This window comes from Mustela lutreola, chromosome 9 (assembly GCF_030435805.1).
Source record: "Mustela lutreola isolate mMusLut2 chromosome 9, mMusLut2.pri, whole genome shotgun sequence".
Taxonomy (NCBI): domain Eukaryota; kingdom Metazoa; phylum Chordata; class Mammalia; order Carnivora; family Mustelidae; genus Mustela; species Mustela lutreola.
Window position 1 is genome coordinate 140,531,672 of NC_081298.1, and position 24,076 is coordinate 140,555,747.

Here is a 24,076-nt window from a genome sequence, read left to right on the forward strand (position 1 = left end):
TGCAGTGAGCAATGTGGGTGTCGCGTGCCGCGGCCGGGCAGTGGGAAGCACTCCTGAGAGGACTCGGGGGCCACGCCAACTCAGGCCAGTTTCGTGTTGGCCTGTCCTGTCTGCACCTGCCTGTGTCACCCCAGACTGTTGGGAAACGGGGCCTCAGGCACCTAGCTTCCGTGGCTCAGCAGCTGCGCCATGTCAAGTGGTGGTCCGCTGGGGACCTCTGGCTCCCCGTGCTTTCCTCCCTATCAGGATAGGGCGGAGTTTATGTTGTGAGATCTGTAACTGGAAAGGGGACTTTGTATTTCGGAGCACGAAGGATATAAAGAGAGTAAAGCGTCTTTGGTGGGGGGTTTTACAGGGAGTCCAATCAATGAAGGGTTTCACCTTCCTCCTTGTTCCTGACAATATTTACCGTGTCTCCGCCCTGCTCTGCATTCAGGGATGAAGGAGATGTGGCTCCACAAGGAAGCGTTCCGTGTAACTGGGAATGTTTGGGCAGCGGGAAGTGTGCGGGGCCGGGAGAAAGCCATTTCCTATGACATGGGGGTGGGGAGTAGCCAGTGTTCGTGCGGAGGGGTTCTGGGCTCAGGTGAGCCTGAAGGCTGAGTCCAGGCTGACCCAGAGGTAGGGATTCTGAGGACAGGGCTGTAGGTTTAGGGAGGAAAACTCAGACAACTTTCTTGGAGTAGTTTGCTTACTTTGACAAGTACTTTTATTTAGCTGATCCCTCTGAACACATGTGGCTGCCTCCTGCCAAGTCCAGCTTTGGATGGCTGGAGTGGTCTTGGAGAGGATCGTTGAGAAGATGGAGCATGAACTTGAACTTGAAGGATGGCCAGGATGTGAGTGGGTGAGGAGGAGCAGGAAAAACATGCAAGGATTAGGAGGTGAGGTGAGTGGAGACATGGAAGCAGGACGATTCAAGGCACATGGACCCACGTAACCCAAGCAAAGGAGTTGTGTGGGGAGCAGGTTGGGGCTGCAGAATTCGAGGTCTGGAACTCCAGAACTGAGTTTGGAGCCACAGAGGGTCTTCGAGTGGGGACGGGGACTGTATGCCTTGGGGCTCTAAGAAGGTGATGCTGATGGTGATGCTTGAAAGTGATTGAAGGAGAAACCCTAGCCCTGGAGCCACTGGGGTGTCTCTTCATTAGGAGATGAAGGAAGAAGCTCTAGGGGGACCAGTGGAAGTCATATGGCGAGGGGGGCAGGAGCCCAAGCTGCCGCCAGGTTTTTAGGCCAGCACCCGCGGAATACACTTGTGTTTCCTCACATAGCCAAGCGCGCCACTGATCTTTAGGAAGTGCTCATCTTCTTTGGCACTTAGTTTCTGGGAGGAACAGGAGGAAGAATTCTCTCAGGCTGGGAATCAAGCTCACTTCGAGGCTCTTAGTCTTAGGAACACACAGGGTTTCTGGGGCAAGGAACCAAAGGACAGATAATGAGCTTATGCCCCACTTGTTCATGGGTGCCCGTCTCCTCTATTAGTCGGACACGGTGGGCAGCCCGGGAGGAGGCCCGCAGCCCCCGCTTCCGGGGTCCATGTCCTCATGCCACATGCTTCCCTGGGGTGTGGCCTGGACCCTGACGACTTGCCTCTCATGAACAGATAGCAGACATCAGCAGAAGTGATGGGACATCACTTCTGTAACTGGACTACAAGTCAACTGACCTCAGTCCTGTTGTCCCTCTCTTCTGTTCCCTTCCTCTGAGAGGAGTGGCTTTTGTGGAATGAGTCACCTGTGGGGACGCCCATGAGGCAAGGAAGTGAGGTCTCCAGCAACAGCTGGCTGAGACCTGAGGCCTGCCAGCAGCCACGAGAGAGATCCAGGAGCTCCATCTTCCCCCGGTGTCTCCCTGAGCTGTCGCGGGCTCCCGTCATTTTTATTTCTTTTAAGATTTATTTGTTTATTTGAGAGAGAGAGAGAGAGAGAGGGAGGCACAGAGGGAGAGAGAGAATCTGAAGCAGACTCGCTGTTCAGCGGGGAGCCCCATGGGGAGGGCTTGATCTCATGACCCCAAGATCGCGACCTGAGCCAAAAACCAAGAGTCAGACACTTAGCCCACTGAGTCATTCCGGTGCCCACCATGGCCTCTCATCTTGATTGCAGCTCCAGAGAGGCTGGCGGCCCAGGGACCCAGCTGTGCCACCCCCAGATTCCTGACCCGCAGGAGTGGCAAGGCAACAAACTGATCTGTCAGGCTGCTGAGTGTGGGGACGCTTGTTACACAGCCGTGGATAGCTCGTACACCTGAAACCTCTCGGTGGTGTCGAAGAGCGCCGCGGGAGGAGGCCAGGCTGTGTGGCTTCACGTCTGGGCTCAGCTGTTTACAAGCTGCCCAACCTTAAGCCAGTGACTTCTGTGTGTCTCAGTTTCATCGTCTCCACGATGTGAGTGAATGAAAAGCTGCTGTGGGGCGACCGTGAGGGTTAGGAAACGGTCCCGATACGGTGATCAGAACGCTGTTAGGACTGAGTCAGTATCAGCTACTGCTGGGCTACTGTCCACCCTTTAAGGATGGACCCGAGGCTAATCGCTCCTGTGATCCCAGGGTGTTGCTCTACCCACACTAGCCTCTCCCGCTCCCACTGTCTGTGGCTTCCTTGTTTTCCATTTGAAACCCTGTGACTTGTCTCAGCTATAGAAACTCTTCCCAACTCACAGGTGTCTCCAGGACTCCACAGAGTGCGTGGACAAGAGGGGGATGAGGGATAAAGAGAGCAGGCAGAGGAGGAAGGAAAAGGCTCAGAGATGAGCCTCCTTGTGGCCAGGGACATGTGGAATTAATAGTTACTGTGTGATCAGGGCCAAGCGTTGTCCTAGCACAGAACAGGTGTGAAGCCATCCTTTTTAAAAAGATTTTATTTATTTGTTTTAGAGAGAGAGAGAGAGAGGGTGTGTGCACACAAGTGTGGGCGGGGGAGGGCAGATAAAGAGGGACAAGCCGAGTCCGCGCTGGGCACAGAGCCTGACTCAGGACTTGATCCAAGGACCCTGAAATCATCACCTGAGCTGAAGTCAAAAGTCGTGCTTCCCGGACTGCACCACCCAGGTACCCCGAAGCAATCCTGTTATACTGACCCAGTGAACGAGCACAGATGAGGTCCGAGCTGGGCCATACACACATGGGCGGTGGGAGACGTCGGCCAGGGGGGCCGTGGATGTCCTTGCTGGGGTGGTCGCGATGACACAGAGGGTGTGCCTGGCAGACGTCTGTTGCATGCACAGAGCACGAAGCCCGAGGTGAGTTCCGCCCGCTCGGTGGAAGTTCACCAGATCTGGTTGAAGTGAGTGGGATTTGGATGGTGGGCAAAGAGGCTCATCCCACCAGAGGAAGCGCACAGCCGAGAGCTGGGGGAGGGCCGGGCAGCGGGAGTCCGGCACAGCGCCTGGACCTCAGGCGGTCCCCACGCCCCGCCGTGCCCGCTCTCCCTGGCGTGTGCACGGGAGCTCGGTTCTTCCCGGCAGTCCGCGGGCTGGGCAGGCCTGCGTGGACGTTCGGCAGCAGGGAGGGAGAAGGCAGAGATGGTGACGAGCAGAGGAAAGGTACCAGCAGCTTCTCCCGGCACGTGGTGAAGTGAGGTTGGACCTTGTCGTCCTGTGGCTTGAGTGCCACGGATGGTGAGATGACAAGCGGGGCTGACGGTGGGCCTGCGCCCGAGCTCTGGGCAGGCCACGAGGCGACCGTCTCCAGGCTCACTGTCGAGTCCCGCCAGAGGAGGCCGGGGGTCCGGCGCCCGCGCTGTGTGGAGGGGCCTTTCCTGCTGCCACAAGGGCTGGGAGTGCCACAGGCATGTGGTAGGTGGGACAGGCCCTCCCACGGCTCACAGACAGGGCCCCGGGGGGGACAGCGTTACCCTGATCCACCGCTGGGCCAAATGCTGGGCCCCTGGGTTTCGGGACGACCAGCCCAGTGGAGAGAGAAATGTTAACCACAGAAATAAGAGAATAATCCCAAACTTATTAACAGCTGCGAAGACACTGGTGCAGGGAGGTCGGGGGAGGGGGGATAATAGGAGATGCGGCCCGTGGGCGCCTGGGAGGGGCAGAGGCGGGCACGGGGAGGAAGGAAGGTCTTCCTGAGACAGCGGTGATTAGGATGGAATCGGAAGCGTGAATGGGGCATTGGGTGGACATCGGGGAGGAAGAGGGCTCTGGAAGGGAGGGCCCGGGCAGGGGAGCAGATGGGGAGGGAGAGGGGGGAATGAGAGGGAGCGAGAGGAGAGAGGGACGGGGTCGGGCGCGAGAGACGAGGGCTGAGGCTGTCACGCCTGCAGGCCCTAGGAGGCCACGTTGGGGTGTTGGGGTTCTGCTGTGCACCCGAGGGTGTTCTGTGGGAGTGAGGGTGACCTGGCCGCATCTGAGATGTGGACGGCTCTGCAGCCCTGGAGGCTGCTGGGTGGAGGCGGAGGGACCCCTCGGTGGCCGTGGCCCTGCTCCGTCCCAGAGATGGGGCTGGCTCCGCGGGGGCTGGGGTGAAGAGGGAAGACAGTGCAGGTGGCTTTGCCAGCCGCCGGGAGGGAAGCCCCTTAGGGTAGGTCCGTCTGGGGCAGGAGGGAGGGCGGTGACCGAGCTGCCGGCCGTGGGCATTCGGGAAGTTGCAGACTCGGGAGCAGAGCTGGTCTGGGAGGGCTCAGGAGCTCCATTTGGGATGAGTTGAACCCGAGGCCCGTCTGCGACAGTGAGGGGGTTGCGTGTGGGGTGGACTTGCCGCTGTGGGTGCAGGGGAAGCCCCGCCAGGGTGTCTGGGAGAGGTGGGTGGACCCAGGGCAGCCGAGGCAGTGGGAGTGGGCGAGCTTGCCTAGAGAGAGGGTGAAGGGGAGACGTGGCCCCGTCGAGGCTGGCGGTGCCCCGATGTTGGGAGATAGAGACGATCCGGGCCAAGAGGCGGAGGAAAGCATTGGGAGGGGGGAGGGGCAGCTGGAGCTGGAGCTGTCCCAGGAGCCAAGGGACACGCACGTCCTTGAAGCTGAGGGGTCAGGCCAGCAGGTCCTCGTGGTGCTGGAAAATTGAGTAAGAGGATGATTGAGAAATGTGTCTTGGACTCGGAAAGCGGGGCCACTGGTGACGTTGGCAGGAGCTGACGCGGTGGCTTGAAGGGGCAGCGGTGGCCACGTGGGCTGAAGGACAGGAAGCGGCGGCGGCCCGGCGGCTCTTTGATGAAGCGCTGGAGGGAAGAGAGACAGCGGGTCCGGGGGGGGGGGGGAATGTGGGGTTCAGGGCGGTGCGTGCGGATTCGACTTGGGGCATAGGGTTCCGGCAGGCCCCTTCCAGCCCCGAGCCGGCCAGGAGAGCCACGGGCTTGACCTCAGTCCCGCCGCCTCTGGTACCAGCTCGCTGCGCCGAGAGCATCACCACAGAACGACGGCCCTTCTGACGAGGCTGCTACCGCGGCCGCCCTCGCGCCACGCGTAAGGCCCGGCTGCTTGTGTGAGTGGCCCGCGGCCACGCGGCCGGGAACCAGGGGGGCTCTCGCCAGACAGTTAACCACAGAGGCCCCTGACGCGCCGGCGCGTCTTCAGGTCTCGCGGGGGCGCCGCTCTGGTCCTCGCCGGGTGCGCTGGACGGAGCAGCTCCCTGGCTCCACGGCCGGGACCGCACAGGCCCTGGGGGGAGCGCGGATGTCACCAGAGTTGGCACCAATCAGAGCTACTTTTCAGTCTCCGGCAGAGCTCCCCGTTCACTCCCGAGGGACCCCGAGGCGAGCTCTGCAGAAACCCTCCATCTCAGGCGAGACTCCCGGGTCGGACGAGCAACCCGAGGGCCTCCCAGCTCCCTTGGAGGGTCCCCACCTGCTCTGCCCATGGAAGGTCTTCCTCCCTCGGAGCCACCTGGGCGCTCTAGGGGGATGGCAGGAGCGGGTCCCAAGGCCACCTTCCCCGCGTGGCATGCAGCCTGGGGCCCTTTTCCTGTGGTTCCCTGTCCCCTCCACTCCGAGAGCTCATGGCGCCAGCCCACGGGGTGGGATGTTAGACCCAGACATTCAGAGCTGCCACTTCGACTCGCCAGAACGCAGCGTGGTTTAAATAAGGACACAAAGGAGTTTTCGAAAAAGGGGAGAAAGGCCACAGGCTCCCTCAGGTCTCAGGGAGCTGCTGGCTGCAAGCTCTTCTGGAGACGGCGGCCCTGGGCACGGAGACCCTCCGCCGCCCCGCGGGGTGCTGCTCTGTTCCCGCTGTTGTGGGGAGAAGTAAGCCGAGGGGAAGAAAGGGGCGGCCCCGGGCCCACGGAGAGTGAGTGGCAGGTCTGAGATTTGCTCCAGGGCCGACCCGGGAGGCCCCCGGCTCACTTCTGCCTTCTGCTCGCATCCTGCCAGCTGCGTGGGTCTCAGGCTCAAGGTCCTCTCTGAGGCTCTGGGTCACATGGGCTCAGGACAGTCACGGGGCTCGAGGGGGGCTGCGTACACCACCTGCCTAACACGAGGCCAGGCAGACGGCGGGTGCCAAGGCTTCCCTTTTCTGCCCTCCGGGCTGGAGGAACCGGAGCCTGTGTCCCAACCTGCAGCGGCCGCGCCCACCCCCCACGTGACGGACTGGCCCGTACATTTCCCCATTCAGCTGATGGTGAGCGCTGGGCTATTTTAAGCCCACATGGAAGTATTTTTTTTTTTTTTTTTTTTTTTTGTAAGGACCATCTGCTACCGGCCCCAGCCCAGATGATACAGTTAGAACCTACCCACAGCATCCTCTCCCGCCTTCAGACGGTTCCAGGAACAAGGGTGAGTCAGTCGCCCAGCTGAACTCCTGTCTTGCTACCCTGAGAGGTGGCCCCCGGTGCCAGCAGAGGGGGCCGCTCCTGCCAGAGGGGCCGGTGCGCCTAGCTGCTCCTCAGAGACTGGAAGTGAGCCCCCCTCTCCTGCGGTGCTGCCTGCAGGGGGAGAGTCTGAGGAAGGCCTTAGGAGGGCTCAAGGCAGCTCTTCTCCGCCGAGCCGCTCCCCCTGAGGCTGCTTCTCAGGAAGCCCCGCACAGAGAAGCAAGGGGCTAGTGGGTCACCACCCTGAACTGGAGGTCCTGGGAAGAACCCCTGGGTCTGTTTTGGGGTGCCAAGGGGTTGGGCCCTGTCTCACCAGGCTGCTTGGGCCAGTGTTCGGCCTGGGCCCTGGAGGGGTGTTCCCAAGGCTGACCACAGGCGCTCAGCTCGAAGCTCTGCTCCCCTACTGTCTTTGCCTCGCTTCCACACCTCGGGGCTCCCTGTGGATACAGGATATCGAGCCTGGCGTGGGTTGCAGATGCTGCATCAGGTCGTGAGTCTGGGCGCTGCCCCCTACAGACATCTCGGCCCAGGGCCCAGTGTACTTAACTCCCGGAGCCTCAGTTTGCTCATCTGTAAAGTGGGGGACAGTCTGACCTACTTCCTAGGAGGTCGGTGCACATTAAACGGGGTCATGCATGGAAGGAGCTGACAGTGCCTGGCGAGGATGTTCTGTCGCTATGAACGTCACAGGCTCTGTCCTTTAAGTTGCCTAAAAAGCTGGGGGCGTAACTGAAAACCGCAGGTCCGTAGCCTGGACAGGCAGTGACTCCCGCCGCGTATTCTCCATGGGGCCTGGGCCTCTCCTCCTGGTATCTGGCTGTTGGGGCTGCAGGGACCCTGTTCCGGAGGGCGTGGGGGCAGCAGCTGACTTGATCCCTGGTGCACAGCCCAGGCCTGACGATCAGAAACCACCCCCGCCCTTGCTGATGACAGAAGCCTCTGGAACTCCCGAGCCTGGGGCTTTCTTGGTGTCTTTCTTCCTCTGACCACTGCTTCCCCCCACAGGGTGGGGTGCTGGGGGCCCATGCGCGGCTGGCGGGCCGCGTTCTGCACTTGCTGACCCCTGATCCAGCTGCAGCCGAAGCATCAGCGGGGTGCACAGCCCCCAGTGGCCCCGGGAGCGCCCCGCCAGCGGGTGTGGGGCTGCGGCCTGACAGCGCCGCTTCCTGTCCCAGAGTCTAGCTGCCGCTGCTCTGTGCAGTCCTACGGTTTATCTGTGGTCAGTGCTCTTACCCATTTCCTGCGGCTGCTAACTGGTTTTTCAGTCAGTGCCGAGAGCTACAGTCACTGGGAAAGGACACGGGCTTCGCGATCCACCCGCCGGGCCGGTGGGGTGCTGGTCTGATGTGCAGGGGACTTGTCCCTCTTGCGCGTGGGGACGGCCCCACCCCTGTCCCCCGGGGCCTTCCCCGGGCCCCAGCAACAGAGACACAGAAAAGACCCACGCATTCATTGTGAACCGAAAGCTGGTTTGTGTGTGTGTGCGTGCGTATACGCGCGTGTGTGGTAGGAGGGAATTTTTTTTTTTTTTTGTATGTGCCAAAGCCAAAATAAATGGTCTTGTGTTTTAGTTAAGAGTGTTACCCTAGGCTGAGCGTCGCCCCTTTCCCGGGGAGCCCCAGGTCCTCCTGGAGCTCTGACTGTGGTGAGCTTGCTGTGCCCCACATGCGGCTGTGGTAGTCACACTGAAAACTATATTTCCTGGCATTTCTAAAAATGCAGAGGAAAACCCCCCACTATAACGAATGACTCCTTCAGATAGAAAACTTCGAATGGGTCCATTCATTGTTTTTGTGCTGTGGGCCAGGGGTTTGAAGAGGCCCCAAATGTTCACTAGCATTTAGTTAAGTGTCCTGATTGTCTGGAAGGCTTCTGCTCAGGGGTGGGCTCAGGAGCAGGGAGTGGGCATTGGTGGGTGGCAGGGTGAGGCCAGGACCAGCAGCAGGGACACCTGGGAGCTTGGGTGAAATGCAAAACCTCCAACCCCACCCCGGGCAGTCTGGGCTTCCACCTGGCTCCGCAGGTGGTCCTGTCTCGCATTCAAGCATGGCATTATCAGTAAATTTTACTAATTTCTTCATTGATGTGGGTTGCAAAGAAAACTGTACCAGCCCCACCCCACCCCCGCCAGTGCAGAATGAAGTTGCTTCTCCCATGCACATTTGCCGCGCCTCTCATGGGTACCAGACTCTGAGCGGGACACAGCAAGGGGACACCAGGTGCCCAGAGCCCATCCCATGCTCCACAGCAAGGAGGCCGCCTCCTCTGGAGAAGCTCCCTGATCTGACCTGGGCTGGCAGGCCGGGGGAGGCTGGGGAAGGCCGGGGAGGAGTGGGGAGTGGCTCAGTGGAGTAGCGAGTGAGATGGGGACTATTTCATCCAGGATGGGAATTGGATGAAGGGGAGGGAGAAAGATGAGAGGTTACACTGGTGGTGGGGGACAGCTGGCCATGGCCTTGTGGGACCTGGGGCTCATCCCCGTTCTAACAACATACAGGGTGATAAGCTCAGACACGTCTGTGTGCTAAGCCTCTGTTTTCTCGTCTGTATCATGGGTTTAATGATATTTTCTTTTACAACTTTTTTTTTTTTTTAAGATTTTTATTTATTTGTCTGTCAGAGAAAGAGAGAGAGCACACACAAACAGGCAGAGGCAGCGAGAGAAGCAGGCTGCCTGCTGAGCAAAGAGCCCGATGCAGGACTCGATCCCAGAACCCTGGAATCATGACCTGAGCTGAAGGCAGTGGCTTAACCAACTGAGCCACCCAAGTGCCCCTTTCCAACTGTTTTGAGACCGAAGTGAGGTAATGCGTGCCGAGCGCTGAGCGTGGCCCTCTCTGAACACTATGCAGACACCGATAATTTTTGCAGTGGGGGCACTTCAGAGGGTTTTCAGCTGGTGAGTGATGGGAGCAGAAAGTTGTAGCTGCCCAGAAATGTCTGGTACATGCAGGCCCAGCCGTAGAAGCTCTTTGTCGAGCAGAAGATCCACAAGCCACTAATATTTCGGGCTATAATCATGTTTAAAAGGTGTTTGAGAAAATATCTTAAATCCTAAAATGCATCCCTCCCTTTTCTCCATGGCCATATTTTTGGACTCTAACATCAGCAAATGCAGAATCTGACCACTTTCCAAAGCAACGTGCCTTTGGACTGAGAACAGAATTGCCAAGCGATGCTTTAGCTTTTCCCTTCCAAAGAGTCACAGGGCCCAGAAAACAAGAAAACCCTGGCTTTCGAAACCCCTGCTTCTTGGGGTGGCTGACCAGCCCCACTGTGCATGGGCAGGGGCCAGCTCTGGGAGTCCCCGCTCTGGTGGCCTGCCCTCCATAATTGCTGGCTGGAGCAGCTCTGGACCTTGCTGAGGGATGACAATGAGCTGACCAGGATTTGTTCTTCCACAGATCTGTGAGCCACAGAGAGGTGAGCCCTCGGGAAGCACCACCGACCTCGGAATGATCTGGTCAAAGCCGCATGTCCATCCCCTTTCCATTTCAAGCAGCCTCAGTCCAGACGGGTCTATCCCACAAAAGAAAGCCGTTCACCTTCCGTGTGCCCATCCTCGTGCGCTTTGTGTGCTGGGGGAGATGCTGTTCATTCTACAGATCATGGCACAAAGGCGTGGAAAAGGATAGACCCAGAATGAACTCGGAGAGTAAGGGCCTCGGTGCCCCAGCAGCAGAGCCGGCATCCGCTCTCGTCGGATAGGTCTCCTTTCTGGCTCTAGGTTTTGCACAACTGTCTGCCGGCTTCTGAAGGTGGGGAGGCGGGGGGCGGCTTTTCAGGTGCGGCACCTCACAGCACCTAGGTGCCCACATTTGGAGGTGACACGGGCGACCCAGGTGCATTTGCTGGAAAATGCACGCCGCTGCTGTACCCACATCAAAAGCGTGTGGTCCGAGTGTGGGAGTCCAGGGCGACGGGAGCGCTATTCCTGGCACAGGCACAGACTGCCTGACTCGCAGCCTCCCCTTATCTCGGTTTCCCTGTCTCTCAAGCAGGGCAAGAGCTAGCTTTCCTGGTTCCACAAAACCTTGGAGACAAACCACTTCGCTGGTAGGACCCAGGGTGCCAGGAACCAGCTCTTCCAGCGTGCCCCCTGAGATTTTCTGAGAATTCCCCGGACAAAGTCTCTACTGTGTTTCTTAGAGGAAGCGAGGTCATTGGAAGACGTGGTCCGGGGTTTCGAGGTTAAGCTTCACCTCCCAAGGGCTCTTCCTAACCCACAGTCAGATTCTGCCTCTCTCCTGCTTCACTCCCACTAAGCACTTACCGGGAAAGACACTCAGGGCAGGCCCACCGTCCTCCACCTTCTGAAGGGAACCTGTTCACAGCCCAGAGCTGTTTCCAGTTTCTCAGCAAGATAGGCCCCTTTTCATCTCCCAGGGCCTCTGCGAATGCTGTTCTCTCTCTGCACATTCTTTCCTTCTGATCAGGTCAACAAACTCCTCTTCATTCTTCAGAACCCAGCTCCTTTCAGCCCCTCTGGGAAGTCTTCCCTGGGCGCCTGCATTCCCTCCGTCCTCAGGCTCAGCATCAGGGAGCCTGAGAGGCCCTGAGGCCTGCTCCCTGCCCCTATGCCCAGGCCAGGCTGCCTGGGGTGCTTATGGGAAGCAGGAGCCAACCTGTCTCCTCCCATTTCTCCTCCAGACTCCTCCCCCTACAGGAGGTCTGGAATTCCCATTCCAGGAGCACCCCCGCCTCCAGGGCCAGGCAGGCCAGAGGCAGGGCTGGATGGCTGGAGACAGGTGGAGGGAGAAGGTGGTCTGCGGAAAGCCGATGGGAGCTGGGTGAGGAGGACAGCCGGGACTGTGACTGGGGCTCCCGGTTGTATGCGATCGCGTCCCACTGGTGTGTGGGTGGCCCGGGGACCATGCTCAGGAGGGACCCGTCTGTCATTTTAGCGCACACCTCCATGGGTGCTTCGGTTCAGAGCAAGCCTGGGGAAGGGCCAAGGGCGCCAAGTGCCAAGGATCCTTCTGCCTGAGCTGAGCGGCTGCCCTCGGGAGGAAGAGCTGGCCGTGAGCAGGGCAGGCGCAAGTGCACAGGAGATAAAGCCTGGGAGCGGCGCATTGTCTTCCTGCCCCAGGCCGACAGCCTGCGACTCAGAGAGCTCCCTAGGTCTGGTTTTTCCTGTTCCTGGAATTGCTGTGCATGGTAATTTCTCTGGGCTAGGTCAGAAGTGGCTGTTGGGGAGCGTCCTGTGCGTGTGTGTGCATGTGCACGTGTGTGTGTGTGTGTGTGTGTGTGTGTGTGTATGTGTGTGTGTGTGATCTCAGTTTATAGAAACAGGAAATTTGGGATTCGTATCGACACCATGTCCCATGCCATCTTATTTCCTAGAAAGGTTGGGCTGAGAGCTGGGGCTGGACTCCTACAGGAAGGGGCTTCTGGGTCTGACCCGGCTTTGACCAGTCTTTTCTTCTGCTGGACGAAGACCCAAAGCACTTGGCCGCCAGCCTGGGAGGAGCTGGGATGGGTGGCCGGCTCATCTCATTCTTGCTGGGTCTCTAAGTTCTGGTGGCCTCTGTCCTGGGCCCCAAGTGAGGGGAGGAATGACTCTGGAAGGTGGGGGGGGGGGGGGGGTCCAGGGCGTGAGGGGGGCCTGGGACAGCTATGGGGTCTGGTGACTGGGAGGCTCTTGGGATCTCTGAGAATGAAGCCTCAGGTCCCAGAGGGCTAGTGGGGCAGCTAGCGTCCTTCACAGTTGAGGAAACGGAGACCACAGACTTTGAGTGACTGGCCCTGGTCCCACAACTCTCTGCTGCTTGACACCACCGGCCCCCACTTGGCGGTCTGGGATGTCCAGATTCTAAATTCCAAGACGGGGCATGTGAATGATCCTTGACCCTCCCCCCTGGCCCAGGGGACCTCCCCTTCATGCAGGCGCCCCCAGCCACTCCACCAGGGCATCTGGGCCGGAAGCCATGGTCACAAGCACATGGAGGGCCTGGCTTCTCCAATCCCAAGGTGGGAGCCAAGCCCCCGGACCTCAGAGTCTCTTGGTCTGGCATTCGGAGCTCAGCCCCACAGGTGGTGGAGCACGGACTCTTCTGGTGGGTTTCTGTCTCTACCTGCTGGTCTTACTCAGCTCGAGAGAGCTATTATTTGGGGGTCCAAATAGGAGGCACCCTCGTGGGGAGGGAAAGGGGGGGCCTGGAACAGCCAGGGCGGCTCCTGGACGCACACCACTGCCTGGACTTCCTGGGACCACAGAGACCAGGCTTCGCCCTGGAACACAGACCTCAGGTGTTCCCACAGTCCTTGCCTCGGGAGGCACACCCTTCTGAGCCTTGACCTCGGGGCCTCCTGCTCCCGGGGTTGAGGGAGCGCCCCTGGGAGGGGAAACCTGGGGCAGAGCCCATGGCAGCCTGGAGGCCAGAACAGCTCGCGAGGCAGTCTCCCTGCACCAATTTCCCCCTTAGCTTGTTCCACTTTTAAAAATAGCTAATGAGGAAATTAATTTTGTCACCCAGATGTATTCAGTAAAAACATGTCAGGGAGAGACAATTAACCTCTGCACTGATGCATCCTCCCCAAATTAATGAGGCTAATATTTGTAGATGTTGAGACATTCTTTGGGGGAGAGGGTCCGTGAAAGTAGGGCTCCCCCAGGCACGGAAGGAGAAACAGAGAAAAGGGGGGGAGGTGGGGGAGAGGGGGAGGGGGAGGGAGGGGGAGGGAGATGGGGGAGGGAGCAGGATGCGGGGGGTGAGGAGACCGAGAAGGAGAAGGAGCCGCAGAGCAAGGAAGGGAGAAGGAAGGGGGCCCGAGTGATTCCAGAGGTTGGCACTCCTGCCAACTTCCACGGCGAGCTCTGTCCGCCTCCCACCTGCCTCCTGCCCCCAGACCACTGCCCCCAGAGGTTAGTGAAGACCGGAAACTCTCCGGAGAATGTTAACCTTCCCAGGCATTCCCCTGATGCAGTTTGTGGGCAGGAGGAGACTTGACACAGTGAGGCACAGAATGAGGGGCTGGGAGCTGCCGAAGATGAGGCTTGTCCCAGCCCACGCTGACGAGGTCTGCTCCCTGCTTAAGGACTCTGGGTTCTTCTCACCCAAGGCTGTGGGGAGCCCAGGCCCTGGGGAGGGGCTCACCTGCAGGAGGGGCCAGGCCTGCTGGCTGATGGTTCCGGGACGCGTTCCATCCTGTGTCTCCCCGGACAGTCCCGGAATCCCACCCAGTGTGGACACCTCCCCCGCCCCCCCCTTCACATCCGGCCCAGGACTCGGGCGCCAGCGGACAACCCCTCAGACAGGCCAGTCTCTGCCCAAGTAAGAGATCTTTGCGCCCCAGGCAGGCACTGGGGAGGAAGGACAGGTGAGCTCAGGCCGCGGGGAGGTGCAGGCAGGGGTGTGGGCTGCGGGGCACCACGTGGGCAGCATGGCCATGAGAAGAATGGGCCGCACCTCCCTACCTGTGTGCCCTGTCATCCGGGTGTCACCATGGAACATGGCGCTCCTGGACTTTGAGACTGAAGCGGAAACTCCTCGGGGGACTTTGGACTTTGGAGACGTCAGCTGGGATGGCCGAGGGGCCGTGTGAGCTCTCGGGGTTCGGCCCCCCGACACTGGAGTCAGGACTGCTACTGGGGTGCCGACAGGAGGGAGGCACCCGGGGAGCCCGGCCGGCGTGTTTCCCCCCGGGGTGAGAGCGGACTGTCGGACCCAAGCCGTAGAGGCTGCTCTCTTCCATCAGTGAAAAGACCATTTCTTTCTTCATTTCTCTGACTGTGTGAAATGCAAACAGGACGTAGCATCCCCGGTCAAACCCTGTTGAATGACCAGTTCTGGGAAGAGGAGGTCGGGACCAGGGTGAAGGGTGGGGGCCTGTATTGCTGTCGAGGCAAAGACCTGCGAGAGACCCATGGGGCTGTGAGCCTTTCCAGAACACCCAGAGGCAGAGGCAAGGACCAGCCCATGGGAGGGCCCCGAGGGCTTGGGCCGCCATGCTGGAAGACTGGAAGGCCCTTGGGCAGGAGCTAATGGTGAAGAGGCTGAGTGGGGTGACCTGGCAAAGCAGGGACCTGCCTGCCTTGTTTCTACACTTGAAAAATTGCCCATGACCCTGGCCTCACAGGCACTGTGGTCATAGACAAAGGAGAACCCGTTATTAGGTATCTTGAGTTGGATTTTCTGAGGACCGGGGTTCTCCCTAATCTAATCTTTGCAGGCCTCGTGACAAGCTTGCCGATTGCAGGGACGTGATAGATGTCGCCTATCTTGAGTTCAGTTAAGCCGTTGCTCTGCTACAACCAACCAGCCAGCGAGCCGGAGGGATGTTGGTCCTGATCTCTAGGTCCCACGCTGGGTAGACCAGACTCCTCAAGGGCCCACCCACCACAGACAGGGTCTCAGAGTGACTTCCTGGGGCCCAGGCATGCTGGATGGGGGGCGTGATCCTGGGACGGAGAGCTGGAGACCTGCCAGGTTTCGCAGAGCACCAGCCGTCGGCCGGGCAGGGAGGTTCTGGTTGCAGATGGACAATGGGGAACTGTGACATGGAGGGAAATAGAGCAGAGGGAGTGGGGCCCAGGGCAGAACAGGGCTGGGCAACGCCGAGCCCCGGCCCGTGCCCAGCGTGCCGTGCCCAGCGTGCCGTGCCCAGCGTGCCATGCCCAGCACCGAGCAGGGCTCTGCACCGTCTCATCGCATCACAACGGGGAGCGCGGGAGCCCGAGGACGCCTGCCAACTTCTACAGCGAGCTCTGTCCGCCTCCCACCTGCCTCCCACCCCCAGACCACTGCCCCCAGAGATTAGTAAAGACTGGAAAATTAGAAGCAGGAGGGAAGTTTGGGGGAAGCTGAGCCTGCAGGATGACTGTGACGTGTGCAGGAACATGAGGGTTTTTACAGAAGGGGTGTTGAGTGGGTGGTTCTCTCTCTTCTGCTCTGGACAGAACACAGGAAGCGGCTCGGGCTGCAGCTGAAGGGCTGGGTTAGAGGTAAGGAGGGGCGTTTGCCAGTGCGGGTGAGCCCCGGGAGCCCCGCCGTGGGAGGCCCCCCGCGGAGGCGGGTTGGTGCTGCCTTGCGGAGGTGACCCGTCCCGAGACTGATTTCCGGGACGGGAACGGGGCACCTCCGGGGAACCCCCTGCTCTGAATTCCAGCCCAGTGACCATGAGCCAGCCCCAACCTCAGTTTCCCCATCTGTGTGTTAGCACAACGGTTTCGACCTTGTGAGATCCCCGCGAGGATCGGGGCGGGGGGGGGGATAACATATGTAAAAAAGTTGTATTTTTGGTTCGGAAATACTACATGAACGCCAGCACACCAACTAGTGCTCTGGGTTGGGACCAATCGCTGCATATTTTGGGGAGCGCTCTGCTCTTCCGCGCTCACCCACGTCCCCCTGCACCTTCCCAAGGCACCGCACACGCCACCCCCCGGTCACTAAGCAGTTTGTCAGAGTCCAGGCCCTAGGTGAGGGCCAGCCGGGAGCCCCTCGGTTATCCTGCCCTTGCCCCCCGTCTCTGTCAGGGAGTGGCTGGGAGGTCCGGGAACGAGAGCAGCCGACAGCGTGACATCGCAGTCTGAGGTTACTCCTGCCTGGACCCCGGTGGCACACCCGGGCCCCACGGTGGGGGGACAGGTCATTTATCCCTGGTGGCTCCAGGCCTGGGTGGCCCCTCATTACCCCAGATCCCTCAGCGGGGCGCGCCTCCCTCAGGGCCGGCCTGGCCTTTGGAGGGCAGAGTCCTCTTCCAGCTCTGGCCTCTGCAGATCCCTGAGGCCGAGGCGGCCTCTGCTGCGGTCAGGGGTTGATCAGCGGGTGGAGCGGGAGGGCGGGCACAGGAGGGGGAAAGAGTGGGGAAGTGGCAGAAGCTGAAGAAATCTCACAGGGCTCTGTAGTGGGGGAACTAGTTCCTGATTGCCCTTGGCCTCGGCTTCCCTTCCACCCTGCGGAGAGCAGGGTGCCCCTGACTCAGCTCCTTCTTCAGGGGGTGACCGTGGCCAGGGGTCAAGTGCATTTCTAAGCTGCTCTGGCCTGAGGCGGCCTAGAGAAAGGAGCACAAGAGAAAAATGACACCCTGAGGTTCACAGGGTCGGTGGTGCAGGGGCAACCCACCGCGGCCTACAGGCTGGTGCCCCGCCGGGCTCTCCTCAGGGGCCTCCCCGGCCGTGGAACCTCGGCAGAGTTCTCTGTGCTCCTCCCATTTCCTCAGCTGTGACACAGGTGTCATCACAGCTCCTTGCTCCGGCTGCCGTGACAACGCGTCACAACCAAACGGCTCGGCCACCAGGGATCTGCGCGTTCCTGCTCCTGGAGGCTGAACGTCCGCTGTCAAGGGGTCTGCAGGGCCCGTTTCTCCCGAGGCAGCCAGAGAGATGCTCTCCCCTCACTTCTGGGGGTTGGCTGAGCTCCTGTGTGCCAGGCTCTGTTCCAAGGGCTTTCCGTCACCCCGCAGCCCCTGGCCACCCTGTGCCCGCCTCCCTGGGTTGGCTGGTGGCTCTTTCCTGCCCTTCCCTGCCGGAGGCCGACTCTCAGCCCCCAGGATGGGGCCCTGCGGCTCCTTGCGTCCCCTCCCTGTTCCCCTCCATCTGGACCAGGATTCCAAATGGAAAGCCTTCCTCTGGCTGAGTCTAACAGGCCTGGCAGCCTTAGGAACCAGACAGGGACTGACCTGGACTTGTTCTTATCTGTCTTGTTTGAATCTTAAAAACCGCACGTGAGGGCCCAGTCCTGGAGCCTCTTGGGACTTGTCCCTCTGCCCCCAGCTGCTCGTCTTCCTGCTGTCTTGAGTCGAAATTAGGGCCCTGGAAGGACGGGGGTGGATGGCCAGGGCGGGGGGTGTGTCCAGTGGGGGATTCGGCATCCGAGACATCCGGCGGACTTCCCAGGAGACGGTGGCTTTCGGGGAAGGGGCATTACAGAGCGAGTCGAGCAGCCAGTTCACCGAGGAGCCGGTCTGAGCCTCGGCCGCGCCGGTCCTCTTCCTCACACGGCTGCTGCCCCCGCCCTGCCGGTTCCGGGCCGGGGGCTTCAGCGCGCTTTTGTCTTTTGGTTGTCTTGGCGAGAAGTAGAGCGCTTTTCTCTTAGCTGTGAGGCTCGACCTGCCGACCTCTCCCTTGGCAAAGGGGAAGGCAGTTTTCCTTGGAGAAAAGGGTGGGCACCGGCAGGACGCCCCTCCCTGGCTTCTCCCATCCCCCCTCGCCTCTCTCTGACCCTCCGTCCCGCTTTCCTCTCTATACTGTCCGTCTCTGCCTTTTTTATGCTTAGCTCGTTCTCCCAACCTCTTGGTCTGTGTTTCCCGGGGTCCCTCAGTCTCTCTCACCCGCGTCTTTCTGTCCGTCCGTGGGTCTTCTGTGCTCCTGAGCCACACCCCTGGCATGCTCCCTGCCAGGTGCGGGGATCTGTGCGGACCTCGGTGGGTGCCGCCCAGCACGAGGGAGGGGACCCCGCTGAGGCAGAGCGCTCCTTCCCCCAGAGGGAGGACAGCAGGAGCTCTGCAGAGACCTCTTCCCCTTACAGGCCCCTCCGCCAGGACTCAGCCCCGCACACGAGAGTGGCCAGCGGCCCGGGAGCACTGGACTCTGGCCCTCTACTGCCCGGTCCTCGCTCTTCTGCCTAGAAGCCTTTGACAGGTGGAAGGGAAAATATCCTCCTTCCTTTTCATTTGGAGGCAACTTGGATTTTGTTCTTGTGTTGAGCAAATCAGTCTGAAAAATTATTACGGTTTCTGTTTCAGCTCTGCTTGCCGTGTAAATATTTTAATCCAGTATCGGAAGAAGAATTCCATGTGTGTCAGCGGGGCTCTGGAGGGACAGCTCCCGTCCGTCCCCGGCGGTGGCGGGCGCCTGCGTCTTCCAGGCCGCCTTCCAAAGCTGCACTTCCCTCCCTCTGCCTCTGACTTTCTTTCCCTTCCCCCGCTTCACCTGCCCCGATCTAGGGCTCTATAACACGTAGCCCTGACTTTTTTTTGGACCAAAGGCAGCCGACATTCATCAAAATCTTAACACATGTCAGACTCTGTACCCCATCCTTCCATGGAGCGCTCCTCATTCCCCAGGGAGATAGATAAGATTTGATTGTTCCCATTTCACAGATGGGCAAACAGAGCCTTGAGGAGTGTACAGTGACTTGTGGGCCGCGCAGTCAGGACTGCCGGGGCCCACGCACAATTGTTGGAGGTCAGAGCAAGCAGCAGCAGGCAGAACGGCTGAAGGGGATGTACGCGTGTGCATGCATGTGTGAATGTGTGTGCGTGCATGTGTGTGCGCACGCATGTGTGCATGTGTGAATGTGCGCACGCACGTGTGTGCGTACGTGTATGTGTGCGTGTGCATTTGTGTGCATGTGCATGCACGCGTGTGTATCTGCGCGCGCGTGCGTGCACATGTGTGTACGTGTGTGCATGTGCACACACATGCATGGGAGTGCGTGCGCACCTCTGTCTAGCGTATGTGTGCATGCGTGCTCGTGCATGTGGTGGGTGCGCTGGGGGAGAGGAAGTTACACTGTGGTTGGAGATTTTGCAGGAACAAGCACTGGGCCCAAGGACGGGGCACCGAGGACACAGCGCAGAGTCTGCGCATCATCCTGCAGGGCCTGTGGGGACACAGGGACAATTTAAGCAGGGAAGTGTGTGGTCAGGAGCGTGTTTTGGGAAGCTCACCCTGAGAGCACTGTGGAGGGTGGATGTGGGAGTGGCAGTGAGAGGGGAAGTTAGGAGCCATCGCAAAATGCCAGGAGGAAGCCAGTGACGGTTAGTGGGGGCAAGCGGCCATAGGGGCGGACACGGGTGCCCCAGATGAAGGAGGCAGAATCTCCAGGACCAGGGAACAGGCTAGATGTGAGCACTGAAAGCAAGGGGGCGTGCACATGGGGCTCGGGTTCCAGCTAGCATGCCTGTGTGGGCACTGAGTCCCTTCCCCTGGATAGACGGGACAGTACAGAGAACAAGAGGTGGGCTTGGGGCCAAGGGGCTTTGAGTGGAAGACTTTGAGAACCAAAGTCCTTAATTCTCTCCATTCTACTGTCCCAAAGCTAAAGAAGTGGTAGTGAGTACCCCATCCCTGGGAGTATTCAAACCTAGTCAGATGACCTCTTAGCAGGGATTGTTTCGAGGGTTTTTCTGTCCTGGGAGGGCAGGTGGAGGGTGTCTTCGTCAGCCTGGGCCATCCTCCAGAGCACAAATTGCTGAAGATTTGCTGTGATTTGAGAATTGCCGAGATTCTCACAGTCCTAGTGGCCGGAGGTCTAGATTGAGGTCTGGCAGGGTCAGGTTCCAGTGAGAAGGTGACCTAGAGAGAGTGCTGGTCTCTTCTTGTAAGGCCACAATCCAACTGCTTCCTAGGAAAGAGCCAGCAAGGGGAGGCAGGGCCTGACCTTGGTCACGGACCTCATGGCCGAGGGGGTGCGTGGGGAACGGAAGACACACCTGTGCATGGGCTGGTCCCCGTCTCTGCTGCTCGGCATCTCGTCACCCCGCGGAAGTCACCTTGGTGCCAGCAAGAGGCTCCGGGCGCCCCGCAACTGCTGCCGGTGCATCTAACTAGTCCTGCCCTCCAGCTGACAGCTCTCACCCTCTGACTAAATGGCAGTTTCCCCCCAAGTGCTTCCCTCTGGCAAGGCTAAATATCAATTATCTCCCTTTATTTCATGATTATTCACGGGCGCCCGTGTCACCCCATCCCAGAGACGTTGGCGCCGGGAGATGTGAAGAGTGGTTCATTGTAGGGAGCTGCCTAGCCATCCTGGAGCCCATCAGACTGTCCTTGCCTGGGGAGCCCAGTCTGTCTGTCCCCGGGTCACGGCGGAGCTGTGCCTGATGCCTGGGTCGACGTCCCAGGGGGAGTTTCAGGGTCCAAGGGAAGAGACGTAGTTCGCCCTGCCAGAAGCGTGGAGGAAAGGCTCTCCCCCAGAACCTGAGCCGGAGACTGTTCTCACCTGGACGACTCCTGCACTGTTTCCCTGCTGCCAGGTGAACAGAAACCCCTAGGGCACCCAGGGCGCTGCGGGCGACGTGCAGGCGTTGGGGACGGAGGCAGAGCCAGAAGATACGGCCTGCTGTGTGTGCGGGGTTAGGTCTAAACCCAGACACGTGGCAGGAGCCGACTCTGGACCTCTGGGGGTTAGGTGGGGTAGGTTGTGAGTCTGTGTGCCCTGGCGTGTGTATGGGAGGGGGCATTTTGCACATGGGGGTGTCAGTAAGGGGAACGAAAGGGCCTTTCTCCACCTGATGCACCCTCTTGGCATATGGGGTTCACCTGATACCCGCTCATCGTTCATCGATTGAGACACAGCCGAGGGTGTGCTGCTCGTCCCTTAACTCTGGGCTGCTGTCCCTCCCAGGGCTGCCGGTGCCGAGGATGCCAGCAGACGGCCCGAGTTCCCAGCGTGGCCAGTGGACAATGCATCCAAGCATTCCCATCACTTCCAAGTAACAGAGCAGGTCTGTCACTAGAATACGAGGTTACCTTGATTAGAATGACATCAAATAATGGCTAGTTATGCACTGTCCCTGTTTAAATTTTATTTATTTATTGTCACTGTCCCATCTTTTAGAGACTCAGTATCAGTTCAGATGGAAAACCTTTCAGATTCTCCTTGGGGAACTTTGAAATTCTCAATGAGGGTGCGGGGGTGCCTGGGTGGCTCAGTCGGTGGAGCAACCGACTCTTGCTTTCAGCTCGGGTCACGATCTTGGGGTCCTGAGATCGAGTCCCCTGTTGGACTCCATGCTTAGCCAGGAGTCTGCTGGAGATTCTTTCCCTCTCTCTCTGACCCCCCAAACATTCTCTCAAATAAATAAGTCTAAAATAAAATAAAATAAAATAAAATAAAATAAAAATTCTCAATTGGTGCTCTTCCCTTTCTCTATGCCCCTCGTCCTGGCAGGTGACAGGGTTGACCGGCCACGGACCTCTGGTGGGTGCTCGGGCCCATGTGCCCACCCGCCTTGACCCATCTGCCACACAGAGGGAGAGGCAGGTAAAGGGGCCCTAGGGGGAGACAGGAGGGATTTGGAGTGGGCCACCCCCGCCCGTTTGCTCATGGGGGTCCGCTTCTTCAGGAGACAGTGTCACAGAGGACGGAAGACCACAGGAGGGTCCAGGACACCTGGCCGTCTACCCCGGCCAGCCTTCCTCACCAGGCCCACCTGTGAACGCCCCTTGTCTCTCGGACCCTTGGCTTCTTCATCTGTGAAATGGAGCCGGTTTGTGAACGGAGGTCAAAGAGGGAGAGGGGATAGAACAATAGTTCTTAAGCAAAGTTTCTAGAAATCTCTTCGTTTTTCAAGACGGATGGGTAGAGTTTTGCTGCTAAAACCCGATAATAATGTTTGCCCCCAGGTTGTAGATGTAGTGAGACCGTGCCCTGCGGCATCGCCCGAGCCCCGTCTGTGTGCTGGGGGTGGGGGGGCGCAGCTCCTCCCAGGCGTCGCTGGGAGCTCTGGGGACTGAGCAACTTCCCAGCCCGCTCTCTCATCCCTGCTCACCTCTGGCCAGGTGGCCACGAGGGGCCTTCCCACGGGTGGCCTCTGACCAGCAGGTCACAGTGTCTGTCGGTCTGCCCTGCTCCAACAGTGACACAGTCCCCTCAGAGTCCCCCAAAGCCGCCGTGTTCACCCGGCTTCACCCACCCCCGGGCTGCTCTCACCCTCCTCCAAACCAGCTGTCTTCTCCCCTCTCCCCTCCCTCCTGCCCCTGCCGCGGAGCCGGGCAAACCGAGCCTCCACATGTCACTCTGAAGAATCTGCTTTTGGGAGTATTTCACGGCTAGGGCCCCCCCCCCCCAAACAGCGGGGGACACGCGCCTCCACCTGCGGGAGTGAGCGGCCCGTCGGGGGGCGGGTCTCTGCAGAGGCCGGAGTTCTTTCCGAATGTCCAGGTGCTGCAGCGACTGAAACGGACAGACAGAAAACCAGGGTCCCCTGCTTTGTGTCCACACAGGACAGGACCTCCCGTGGTAGGCTTCTCTTCCAGAAATGTTTTAAATTATGGCAAAATAACCAAAACATCAAAATTTGCCATCTGAACCATTTTTAAAAAGACTTTATTTATTTATTTGAGAGAGAGATGGAGTGAGAGAGAGTGTAAGAGGGGAGAAGGTAGAGAGACAATCCGACCGACTCTCCGCAGGCGCTGGGAGCCCGAGGCCGGACTCCGTCCCGGGACCCTGGGATCATGACCTGAGCCAAAGGCAGCCGCCTAACCAACTGAGTCACCCAGGTGCCTTGGCATCTTAGCCATTTTTAAGCATGCAGATCAGAGTTTCACTTCTATGATTTTTTAATATCTGTTCCCAGCTGGCAGTGCTACCTCCTTCCATGAGGCCAAACAAAATCACATTCGCAGTCGAATGTCCCCACGCTTCCACAGATGCGCCCTTGTCCTCGGGTGGTGTCGTCTCGGGGACGCGGCTGCAGCCCTCTCCAGCTGAAGCTCTGGATTCTATGGGCCCCAGAATCCTGCTCCTGGAGCTCCGTGACTTTGGACAAGTGTCTTTGGCTTTCTTGTCCATGAACTCTAAATAGCGAGGCTTCCCCTGGGGAGAGAGGATAGAGTAGGATAATGATGCCCAGACAGCAGCCGTCTCCCCCTGCCCCCAGGAAAGGCCCATGCCCCCGAGGCCACCCACAAGGGGGTCACGGACTGCTCCTCGCCAAGCAGGAAGCGCCGAACAGGCCGGATCCTGTTAGAGCAGGTCAAAAAAAAAAAAAAAAGAAAAAGAAAAAGAAAAAGTACCTCCAGCAGGAAGAGACCGGGTGAGAACTAGCCCGACCCGAAGCCGATCACTGACCTCCTGCTTCGTGAAGTCGATACGGACTCTCTGTTTCCTCTTTGTGCCTTCACCTAATAGGAAAGTCCCTGCAGGTGTGAGCTGGGCTTACAAAGGACGCCGGGAGATAGCGACCCTGGAAAAGTAATTCCACCTACAAACACCTGTGTTAACAAGTGCTGTATTTGTACAGCTATTTTCTTTTTCGAATACTGTTTACACACACCTATTCTCTTACCCCGCTCAGGTGTGGGTTGCATGGCATCTGGGGACCCGCTGGCTGGGGGCCAGCCTGCCCGGCAATGCGCAGCTCGGAGGCCGAGCCCTCCTGGGGCCTGTTTGGCAGCGGTGCTCCCCGGGGCGACTGCCTGGAGCCCAGCCAAGTCCTGATGAGCCTGAGGACCGAGACCTGCATGGGGCAGGAGGGACCTCCGGGGGTGGGAGAGGAGCTCTTAGGGGACGGTGACCCCAGCTGGCTGAAAGAGGACAGCTGCTCTGTTCCTCCCGGCCAGGTCGCTTTGCATTTTCACACCGAAAGGAAATTTGAACCCGCAACCACCTGACCACAGCTCCCAGGACGCAGGCGTGGGAGATGCCAAA

At 59.3% G+C, this 24,076-nt stretch overlaps 2 long non-coding RNA genes across 3 annotated transcripts; both read left to right on the forward strand.

Moving 5' to 3' along the window:
- The first annotated feature begins 2,903 nt into the window (after window positions 1-2,903).
- LOC131807415 (uncharacterized) lies at window positions 2,904-12,333 on the forward strand. The gene is made up of 3 exons (XR_009344478.1): window positions 2,904-3,242; window positions 6,628-6,717; window positions 10,157-12,333. It is a non-coding gene; the product is annotated as an uncharacterized LOC131807415 (long non-coding RNA).
- Window positions 12,334-12,361: 28 nt separating this feature from the next.
- On the forward strand, window positions 12,362-22,359 carry LOC131807416 (uncharacterized). Of its 2 annotated transcripts, XR_009344480.1 has the most exons (4): window positions 12,362-15,696; window positions 21,047-21,146; window positions 21,593-21,685; window positions 21,768-22,359. It is a non-coding gene; the product is annotated as an uncharacterized LOC131807416 (long non-coding RNA). The 2 variants fall into 2 exon arrangements; XR_009344479.1 differs by having other exon boundaries at window positions 12,362-21,146.
- Window positions 22,360-24,076: the final 1,717 nt, after the last annotated feature.